Source organism: Fundulus heteroclitus, unplaced genomic scaffold, assembly GCF_011125445.2.
Source record: "Fundulus heteroclitus isolate FHET01 unplaced genomic scaffold, MU-UCD_Fhet_4.1 scaffold_47, whole genome shotgun sequence".
Classification (NCBI taxonomy): domain Eukaryota; kingdom Metazoa; phylum Chordata; class Actinopteri; order Cyprinodontiformes; family Fundulidae; genus Fundulus; species Fundulus heteroclitus.
Window position 1 is genome coordinate 2,656,771 of NW_023396890.1, and position 11,076 is coordinate 2,667,846.

The 11,076-nt window shown below is 40.3% G+C and overlaps 1 long non-coding RNA gene across 1 annotated transcript; it reads left to right on the forward strand.

Annotated features, from left to right (window-relative positions):
- The first annotated feature begins 7,160 nt into the window (after window positions 1-7,160).
- LOC110368803 lies at window positions 7,161-9,158 on the forward strand. Its single transcript, XR_004929545.1, has 3 exons — window positions 7,161-7,280; window positions 7,744-8,165; window positions 8,954-9,158. It is a non-coding gene; the product is annotated as an uncharacterized LOC110368803 (long non-coding RNA).
- The last annotated feature ends 1,918 nt before the right edge of the window (window positions 9,159-11,076 follow it).

The following is an 11,076-nucleotide window of genomic DNA, read 5'->3' on the forward strand; positions in this document are numbered from 1 at the left end:
ACCAACAGCCTCAGCAGCCGTTTAGTTTTAACTTCATGCTGTAGATGAGAAGCTTTAGAAGGATAGAAATGATCCTGCTTGATCCAGCTAGCAGCGTTAAAAACAAAGGTTTCCTTCAGTTAGAGCCGGGAATGGTTCTGAAAACCACGTCTCCTGTCCAGAACCTGGAACCATGAGAGCGCTGATCATTTATCAGGAAAACGTTCTGCTTAGTTAACCTGAGCTGACTCCATGAAACAAGCGGAGCGTTTTAACTCAGCAGAGCTCGTTCAGACTGAGGGTCAGTTTTCTGTTAGACCTGCTAACACTTTACCTGAGGAGCAAAAGACGGACAAATCACCATTTAATACTTAATGTTAAATTATAACTTAATGTTGCCATTATGTGCCATTCGGTAAAGTCTGACACTTTTAAAGCAAAGCTGACATTGTTTAAAATGTCTTTATCATGACAACTTGAGATTAACCAAGAAATCATAACCCATCATAAACATGTCACAACTGCACTGATTATAAACCTTTAAGAAGTTATTTAGATGAATGTGTTGACATATTACACTGTGATTGGTCTAAACATTGGCCGTGTGAGACCATTTTAATATTGTTCCCCCCAAAAGCAAAAGCTCCTCCTGGTCGGACCAGGAAGACCCAAAGCAACCTGCTGTTAAACACGGTGGAGGATCTGTGGTGCTGTGGGCCGTTTCTGCCTCTCATAAACAACACGGAGCAGAGAACCCTGGCCTTTAATGAGTTCTGTAGCAGCAGCAGATATAGAAATATAAATGTTAACATTCATTTTACTCAGTTTTCCACTCATCTACCAACCTGAGCGGCTCCTGGTTTGTTCTCAACATGTTAGGTTTTCTGCTGCTGGATTAGGGCGCCCCCATCAGGCCACAGAAGCACCAACATGTTTAAACCTTTGCAGCTTCATCAGTTTTCTTCAGTCCTTCAGCTCATTTCTACACATAACTGAGTCCAACACATTTTACACCTACGTAATCTCAACATATTTTAGCATTTTAATTCATCTGATCTTTCATTTAAAGCATTTCCTGCTCGGCTCTGACGTTTAACAGTGTTAGATTTTCTCTGAGCATAAAGATTGTTTACAGGATAGTGAAAAACTATTTGCCTCCTTCCAGAATTCTTCTATTTTTGCTTTTTTTGTCTCACTTAAATGTTTCTGATCAAACAAATATGGATCACAGATATCCAGGGCTTCCCCACACACACCCAGGATCCTTTCACTCTGGAAGCCGTTTGCTAATCACGCTGCTGTGGTGTCGACCTACAGCAGAAACAACACAAAACTCTTCTGTTTTCACCAAACCACATGTGCTCAGGGCCCCAGGCATCATTTCAGAACCAGAACATCTACAATCAGGCATGGTAAACGTTGACGAGCTGAAGCCCCAGCGCTTGTGGGAGTCGTGCCTTGGCTTGTCCCCTGGTTTTGACCCACAGGCCTCCCCACTAAAAATCATCATTCATGATTAAATTTCAGTTGGAACTAACCCAACGCACAATAATGACCCTTATTCACCTGGTTTGGATCACAAAACGCTAATGAAATTGACCTACTTACATGGTGGGCAGCTTTCCATTGAAACCCACATACCGACCTTTAAAGTGCTTAAATCCTAGTTTGGATCTGCTCTAAAAATCAATGTATGGTATTTTTGCCCTAATGTGATTTTTTATTCCTCACCCTGAGCCCTATTTTGTTATTTTTGTGTTCTGGGGGCGGGGCTTGAGCTGCTAATGGAGGCTGACATGGCAGGCCAGTCTGAGCATAGATATCCATAATAAAGGTTATTATGGATATCTATGAGTCTGAGTGCAGGAACAGAACACATGGGGCGCCTAAACCTAAACTCAGTCTCAGTGGATGAAGAAACCCACAAAGAATCATTTTATGCACAAGAAAAGGAAGTGATGAAGACACGGGAAAGTTAAAACGTTGTTAACTTCTGCACTCTAAGCAACTTACTTAAAGAGGGTAAAACTAACTAGTAGCCCTGCAGACCGCAGATCGGTTGAGCCCCGCTTCACTCCACTTTGGGCGCCACCTGGTGGCGGAGACCGTTCAGCACATTCACAAACAGCAACGCATCACCTAAGGACAGTTTTTTTTTTTAATTTGAATGAGTTTTTTTCCAGACAGAATTCCACCAACTAAAAAAAAAAAAAAGAAAATCACAATCAACACAAGCATATTAATCGGAATGAGCACCAACACCACCTTACATATCTTAACTTGAACATAAATAGAAACTACTAATTAAAAAAAAATAATCCATTTCATAAACCTGCAAGTATAACCTCAGATGTGACCTTGATTAGTTTTATATATAGATCTCTCTCTCTCTCTCTAAAACAATATTTAAAACAAAGTGTTATAGTTTAAGGCTTTGGTCTTGTGGACTTTTAATTATTGCATCTATGCATACCCCCCCCCCCCCCCCCCCCTCCGTATGTAGAGACACATGTAGAGCATACTGTTGGATGATGACACACCAACGGTGACTAATAGGGACTATTCCACTGTCCCTGCTGCAGCCACACGGCTGCAACACCAGTGATGGACGACCATATGAAAGACCATTCCTCAGTAAAATGAGTGGCTACGTTCTGTTCAGGCCCATTAAGAAAGCTTTTTACTTGTGGTTCCAACCTCCTTCCTTATTCAGTTTAAAATGTGTTCCAAGTGTTTATCCATGCTTTTAAAAAGTTGGTGGTACATGTGTTGATTGTGATTTCCTTGTTTTGTTTTGTCGATCACTTTTCTTTTAGTTGGTGAAATTGTCTGTCTGAAAAAAAATCATTAAAAAAAGAAAACTGGCCGTAGCTTTGCTGCGTTGCTGTTTGTGAATGTGCTGAATGGTCTCCGCCACCAGATGGCGCCCAAGTGCAGTCAAGCGACCCCGATCTGCGGTCTGCAGTCAGGGCTACTTGATCAGAACACTAACTACATGTTCAAATAAGAATCTCTACTTTGCATAATAACGAAGGAGAAATAAAATAGTTATAAAGAGGAGATCAACTTAACTTGTGCAAGGCAAAGGAAAACAAATAAATAAATGAACGGGCTTTTACATTAAAACTAGTGGAAGCATACAAAGCAATCTCCAAAAGTATAAATACCTATAACAAATGTATTTAAAGATTTAAAATCAACACTTTACAGAGACAGACCCATTTCAGCAATGACACAATTTCTTGCATCATGTTAACTTTTGCATTTTATTGAGTCAAAGCACCAGAAATTGTGACGTCACTACACATTTTTTGTATATGTCCATTTTTGTTGACTAACAAATTCCTCTTTAACAAAAGTTAAAGAGGAATTCCCATAATCGTGCTAATATTGACCATATCAGATAAATCCTTCGCAATGTCATTCTTGTATATTTTCTATTTTAGTGCTCAACCAAATATGCAGGTTCTGCCAAAAAATGCATCGTGACGCTACTTCCGCTTTAAGAAGCGTTACTGCCGGTACTTCCGGTCCCCTGATAGAGAAGCAATGGCGCTTTTTCCACTCGCTGCCTTTCCTGAAGTCACCATCAGCGCCATTCCGCGGTTTTTACAAGCTTCACCCACCGCCGCAGACAGCAGAGGGAGAAGGAATTAATTTTTATTGACAACTACGAGCATAGACATAATAAAATATCTTTATATATGTCTATGACTACGAGGGTAAGTGACGCTCATGGAGGCTAGCGGTAGCTTAGCTATTAGCCGCAGCTCGATGCTAACTTTTTATTAGACAAACTCAAAATACAATTCCAAAACAGCAAAAGTACAATTCAACATACGTCATCCATAAGTTGTTTTTAAGACAAAAACAATATAAACTTAAACAGTCAAATAAAAAGAAGCAAAGGGAAAAAGAATATAAAACAAGCAGCACAGGGGTTTAGCTAAAGTAAACTGCTGTCACATCTGAAAGATTTAAGGCTTTATTATTTTCCAGTAACTTAATCAAGGCATGAAAACGTTCAATATAATTTGGAATGCTTGGAAATTTGGAGAAACTTTAAAGAATCTGCACTTGTGAATAAAGAATTTTCCAATAATGAAAGTAATATTACATAAAAATCCCACATTACTAAATAGCAAATTAGTTTTCGCATTAAAGAAACCCTGGAGGCTTCAGTTGTTTGCTTGTTCAGTCAGTGTGTTCTGTTTTTATTACAAAGTGAAAAACCAGAGAGGTAATAAAAAGCCTAGTTGTAAAACATTTGTTACACAAAATTATTTGTGCAACTGCTGGTTGTAGTATTATGAGAATTACAGTGAACTCCCTGCAACTTCTTAGATGCATGTCCACTGAGACTAATCCATAAAAATATTCATAAATCAAAATGTATGATTTGTTAATAATTTATTTGGGTGTTACTGCTGCAAAGAAGTATTTGAACAGCCAATCAGCCAAAAAACATGTTAGTCGGCCTCTAAAAGGTCCACTCCACCCATTATTCTAAATTAGAAGCACCAGTTTGAGGTGGTTACCTGCATAAAGTCACCTGTCACCCCACACAAGCAGTAAGACTATCTACTAACATGGCTGAGACCAAAGACACCAGAGACTAAACTGTAGACCTCCACAAGGCTGGAAGGAGTAATTACCAAGCAGCGTGGTGAAAAAGATCAACTGAAGAAGGTAAAGGTGACTGGTCTCCACCTCAGTGATCCTCAGGTGAGGGATGAGCCCAGAACGGGTCAGTGAGCTGCAGAGAGCTGGCGTTACTCTGGTAATACGCTGAGACGTCATAGTCATGCGTGGCAGGAAGGTTTCCTGATTAAATCAGAACATCTGTGACCGTTAGATGATCCACAGGAGTCAGAGGAGACTTCTGGGCTCAGATCAGACCAAAATACAACATTCTGGTCTCAGTCAGTGAAAATGCTGAGTCAGCATTCTCACCGTTTAGTTTTCCTGTTTTTTTTCTTCATAATTATTACATATGTTTTTTTTGGCATCTAATAACTTCAGCATACATCAACCGATTTTGGTATGAAAACGTTCAGCTCGTTCACATTACTGCTATATCTCTTGGTAATTCTTTCATAATTTTTAAATATCTATCTTTTTGTAACTTTCTCCCATTGAAATGGAGAATCCTTCAAAAACTTTGTGCTTCTTCACAGTTTACTAGTTCAGCCTTTCACCTAGAAACTTCATCCAAACTTTAAAATGTTCACACATCCTCCAGCTATCTTCAGCTTTTTCTTCTCCTCCACTTTTCTCTCTTTCATCCTCTCTTCACCTCCGTTTACGCTCTACCAGTCTGTTCTCAGTCCTTACAGCCACAGTGATTGGTTAATAGGCTAATTGCAGTAACTGCTTAAATTAATACAGCTTCCAGCGGCCGTCTCGTCCTTTCTTCCCGCGCTCTTCCAACCAGTCAGTTCTTTACTAACTCTATTTCTTTATTTAGCTTTTATGGAGTCTTTCATATTTCCTAATTAGGAACCCTGGTTATAGTGACTTCACGTTGTCTTAAACTGTAAATCAAATATAATGGATACTAAAGCAGTTTTTATGTTGTGATGGGTTGTCAGTATGACGAACACGGATTTTACCAGCCGCTGTGGTCTTTAACATTGACGACTGTAAAATAATTAGCCGTTTTGTTTGTTCTCTCCAGATGTGGGCATAAGGACCGGGCTTACGCCGCCGTGAAAACTGAGGCGGCCTTCCTGTTTCCAGCCCCAGCGTAACTTCAGGAGCGCCAAGGTTAACGCCAAGGTCTTCACTGTAAATAACCGTACACGCTTCTTATTTAGCACTTTACGTCTTTGTAAACTTAGGTTTTTTTACTTAAAATTTTCTTTGATACATTTTTTCATTTTATTTTCACCCATTTATCAGCTATTTAAAACCATCTAAGTATTTTTAGGTTCATAGATTTAAAAATAAACTAAATATTAGATCATGGCCAACTAAATTATATTACCGTTTAACTCATTTAGAAAACGCAGCAGAACACAACCTAATTTTTAAATAAATACAGCCTAAAAGCCAGAGTGTTTCAGATTTACACACATGAGCGCCGTCTAGTGGTGAACTAAAGGAATTACAAAATCAATCAATCAAGTTTATTTGTATAACCCTTTATAATAGCCGAACGGTGCTTTACAATAGAGCCATAAAACAATACGTAAGACATATAAAACATACAGATACAATAAAAGGTGCTGTAATGGTGCAGTGCTGCTGGACGTTAAAGGCCATTTAAAAAATACATAGAAAGCAGCAGACAGAAGGAGGAACACCTAAGAGACCGTATTACCCAGGTCAGAATTAAATGCTGAATTAAAGTGGGTGTTAAGCTTCGTTTTAAAAAGTCTGATCAGTAATGGTGCGGATGTCTGGGCGTAGTTTGTTCCTGTCTGGGAGCAGCGATCGCTCCGCTGTTTAAGTCTTGACCTAAGGACCCGAGGAGCGCACGGCTCTGCCACTATTAGGAAAAGTTAAGAAGGGGCCGAGCTATAAATGGCTTTAAATACAAACAGCAGGAGATTAAAATCATTCCTAAAACGGACTGGAAGCCAGTGGAGAGACGACAGCACAGGTAACGTGTTCACGTTAGAAATCGGCAGCAGCGTTCTGTAAAAGTTGGAGACGAGAGATCGATGACTGACTGAGGCCAACGTAGAGCATGGCAGTAATCCAGTGTTGAACTGATGAAAGCATAAATTGTCTTCTTGAGATTCTGCCGACTGAGAAAGGACTCGACTTTGGCCAAAGATGGAGCTGAAGATGTTTGAGCTAACAGCTGATGCCTACAGTCATAATGTCATGTTGCCCAGTCCGCTTGTTCTAAGAGACCAATTTTAAATCGCTTGTAATTCTGACTCCGGGGTTACAGTTTTATTTTCTTGTTTTCTAACGTTAATTGGCTTATTTTGGCTGTAAAATTAGGGATTATAAAACAAGTTTAATAATGTGAACCAGCCAGCTGATGTCACTGAGTTCAGAAATATTCAGACAGGAAGACGACACCGAGGGCAGAGCAGCAAAGAGACGAAGGCCACGGCAGATCAAAATGTTACTGATTAATTATAACGTTAGGAGTTACTGCTTCACTGGACATGATGTTGTTTTCTGCCTTTATCCTTATATTAATCCTTATAAACATCTGCATTAAGGCAACAGGTGAGAATCTGGTTTCTGACATCTTGTTCTGCTCTACAGGTGAAGCTCAACATCCACCTGCCGCTGGACATTCACCTCCTTTAAGTTGTATTACAGACTTTACAGCACATCTGGTCAGAGCATAGATTTATTTCTGATAAAGTGCACCATCATTATCAGGGTTTCCCGCAGCGCTATCTTGGCGCTACCGCAAACTCACGCTACCGCCACGCCAACATTCAAAAAAAAAAAAAAAAAAAAAAAAAAAAAAAAGGGAAAAAAAGTGACCTTAACACGCGCTTTCGCGCCTGCGTGAATGACATGGAAAAACACATGGATACCCCCCCCCCCCCCCCCGCTCTGCGGAAAACGTGTCGTCCACCCCCCCCCGCTCCGCAAGTCGGTCCGTCCCCCCACGAGTCGGTCCGCGGAAAACGTGTCGTCCAGCACCCCCCCCCCCCCCCCCCAACCCCACCCCACCCCACCCCCTCCCCTCCGCGTGTCGGTCCGCCTCGCATAAGCCAATTCCTACGGGAAACACTGATTATTCTATATATACAACATATGTTAACAAAGTTTCCTTTCCTTTCATTGCAGAATGGCATTGAAAGCTGTGCTGAATACGCCAAACCTCCTCCTCCTCTGCATTTCACCTCCTCCTTGAAGAGGAGCAAATAAAAGTTTATAAGTTGGACTTTCAGGAACAACAGCGCATTTCCAGCTGTGGTCAAAAAGAATAAATTGGCTGTAATTACAGATGACCAATCTGTCACCAAACTGACCCTCTTTGAGGAAATTTCCTCCAAAATTTCCCAAGGAAAGATTCTGTGATACGAGGATAAGCCCTATATTATATCAGCATCAATAAATACCCAGATATTTATAGAAGCTCCCAGTGATGTGCAGAGATGGGTTGATGGAGGAGGAGGAGCTCTCCTTCATCCCCGTCTCTGCACCTAAGCCAGGATGAGTGCCACGGACACGACGGCCTGCTAACGGTGGAAGGAAAGATTTTACAGGTATGTTATTTCACTGGAACAGTCAGAGTATTAAATTAAGTTGTCTATATGCAAAGTTAACTTATGTCAAGTTTGTATAACTAGTTTTTCCTTTTTGAGTAATTTAAACAATTTTTTTATTAAATTGAACTATTTGTATATTAGGTAATTTAACTGTTATCAAAAGATACAAGTAGCACCAAACTTATGTTCTGGAAAAATTTGTCTAAAGTTTATCAACTACATTTTGAGTTTAAAGTTCTGGTAACTTATTGAGGTTTACAGTGTAGTTGTGCAATTCTTAGCAACTGTACAATGTGTGCATAACATCCTTATAACTTATAGAACTCCTAAGGCTCTAAAAAAAGGCCGCTGGATGTTTTCCTAAATCTTGAAGACATTTTCCGTGTTGTGTGAAGAGATTTCTTTCAGGTTTATGGAGATGAAGAACGTTTTCAGGTAAAATGTGAAACATCCTTAGGAACCAACTGATACTGCAGCTGCTGTTATTCAGGTTCTCTCAGATCACAATGGCAGCGATAAATGTTAAGAATGAAGGTTTAGGCCAGAACATGTCAGACCACTGACTGTTTCTCCAAGCCAGATGAATGGTTCTTGTTATTCAGTCATAAATATGTTGGAAAGATAGAAAAAGGAATTAATCTAACTGAACAAAAGACTAAGCTGAGGAGGAAAAGTAGTTATAGGGTTCCTTGGTTGTCTGGCATCATGTGACTAAAGTCTTTGTCTGGCATCATGTGACTAAAGTCTTTGTCTGGCATCATGTGACTAAAGTCTTTGTCTGGCAGATGGAGACGACTAGAGGAGGCTGAGGGAGTCCAGAGACGATGGAGACGGACACCAAGGGAGTGATGGAGATCATCCTGAAAAGTGGGAGATGTTAGGAGGAGGAGGGGAGGAGCTGTGGGCACCACCTGGGGAGAAATTTAATAAAGGAAAGCTACTTGTAGACATGAAAATAAAAAACAGCGTCATGATATCTGGGCCATGGAGACGGGGTGGGGGGGGGGTGGGGGGGTTGTTGGTTTAACAGTGGACTGTGATGGCTGTATTTGTGTCTGTGTGTATAGATGGACAATAAGGGACACGTGGTGCCAGACTAGAAAAGCACGGCTTGTCCTTTTGGTCTGGTTCCTCTCAGATCTTTATCTCTGTTTCACTGCAGTGAAAGACGGACTGAGGAGATTGTTGTTCATTGAGCTTATTTTCAAGTTTTCCTGCTCCATCACTTTAGTTTCTCTTGCAATGGTTGCTCTGATGCTGGCTGTGATGTTTGTTTCTTCAGCCGCTGCTCCTCTGACTGCTGAACCGTCCAAAGCTCAGATCTTCATCACGCTGCTGGAACTCCATCACTTTGTCCTTCAAAGCCAACAGTTGAGCCACGCTCTGGTCCTCACACTCACTGAGGTCTCGCCTTTCATGATGATGGACTTCCAGACACAAACGTGGGTCCAGCAATTATCAGGCAGTCTCAAACATCTATAAAGCATCTTTTGTCCGGGTGTATAGTGCCCATCCCAGCATTAGCTTTAGATCCTCCAGCTGTGATGAATCTGTCATCCAGATGTTGTGATGCTCTGCTGGCTCCAGTGGATGACCTCTGATGATGGACGACCACTTTACCATCCAGCTTGACAGCAACCGTTGACTAAAATGATGAATGATGAGCTGGACGTCTATCTTTAATAGTTGATCCACAACTCATTCATCTCAGTGGAACCTCCAAAAAAGCCGCGGCCTGAAAACGGGTAACATGAATAAAGGAAGCTCAGGAAAACGCAGCAGCAATTTATTTACAATTCAAGATTATTTACAAAAAACACTCAACTTTAATCTTCATGTCAAATAAAATATGACAAGTAAATAAAAACATTTATTTTGTCTTTTCACATTCTCTTTCTTCTATTTTTGTTCTCGACTAAAAACCTGAAAGCATAAATGCTCATTTTCCCCAAATAACAGTGAACTTAACTTTTCATTTCTCTATTACCAGTCTCTGTTGCAGTTTTTAGCATCTTCTTAGCTTAGAGGCATGTTCTACACGTGCTTTTTTTATTTTTGTTCACGTGCTTTAATGCTAACACTGGTTTACTGCTACGTCATCAGCAGGCTAACCGCAGCTAACTAGCTTAAAATAATACCTCAGACCACGGACATAAAATGTAAACTACTTGGTCAAACCACTCAACTTCAAGTATAAACTGTTACAAAACACAACAACAATCACTAGTGAACAGAGAAGAATATGCAGTTATTACCTGAAAACGGCTAACTGATAAACGAAGCCCAGACAGCTTCCATTCCAGCGAAGGCAGCAGGAATGAAGCATCATGGCCGCCAGCGCCCCCTTCAGTCCTGAGCAGGCATGACTAATCGATCACAGGCGTCACCTCAGGAAGACTTAGTAGGTGGATCACAGATCAGAAAACTTTTTAACTGTTTAAGGTGTTTTACCCTTTACCCGTTTTTAAAGAAACACTTTTCTTACCTTCACTTTTAATCTTACATCAATTTAAACAATTGTTTTAATGAACATTTGTCGTCACTATAAACTATACTTTATTAATTCATTCCATTTTTAATGTTCAATGTGACACATGGGATAGAAGGCAAAGTGACATGCAAGACATCTTTGAGTTTTCTATTAAATGACAGACTGAAAGTAAACTACTACTCAGTCCATTTAGTTTGTATATTATGCATAACCACATGCGATTAATTTAGCATAGATGCGTACAATATATGTGTAAGTTTATAAATTTGCAGTAGTTAGACCTTCAAGAATGTCTCAGATGTTTTTAGCGATTTATTTTGAAAAAGCGGATGTAGTGCTTGTTCAGTGTCCTGTGGGTGTAACTCATTATTTTAGCTTGGCTCCGCCATGAAGATCAGTTTTCTGTCAGACCAGTTC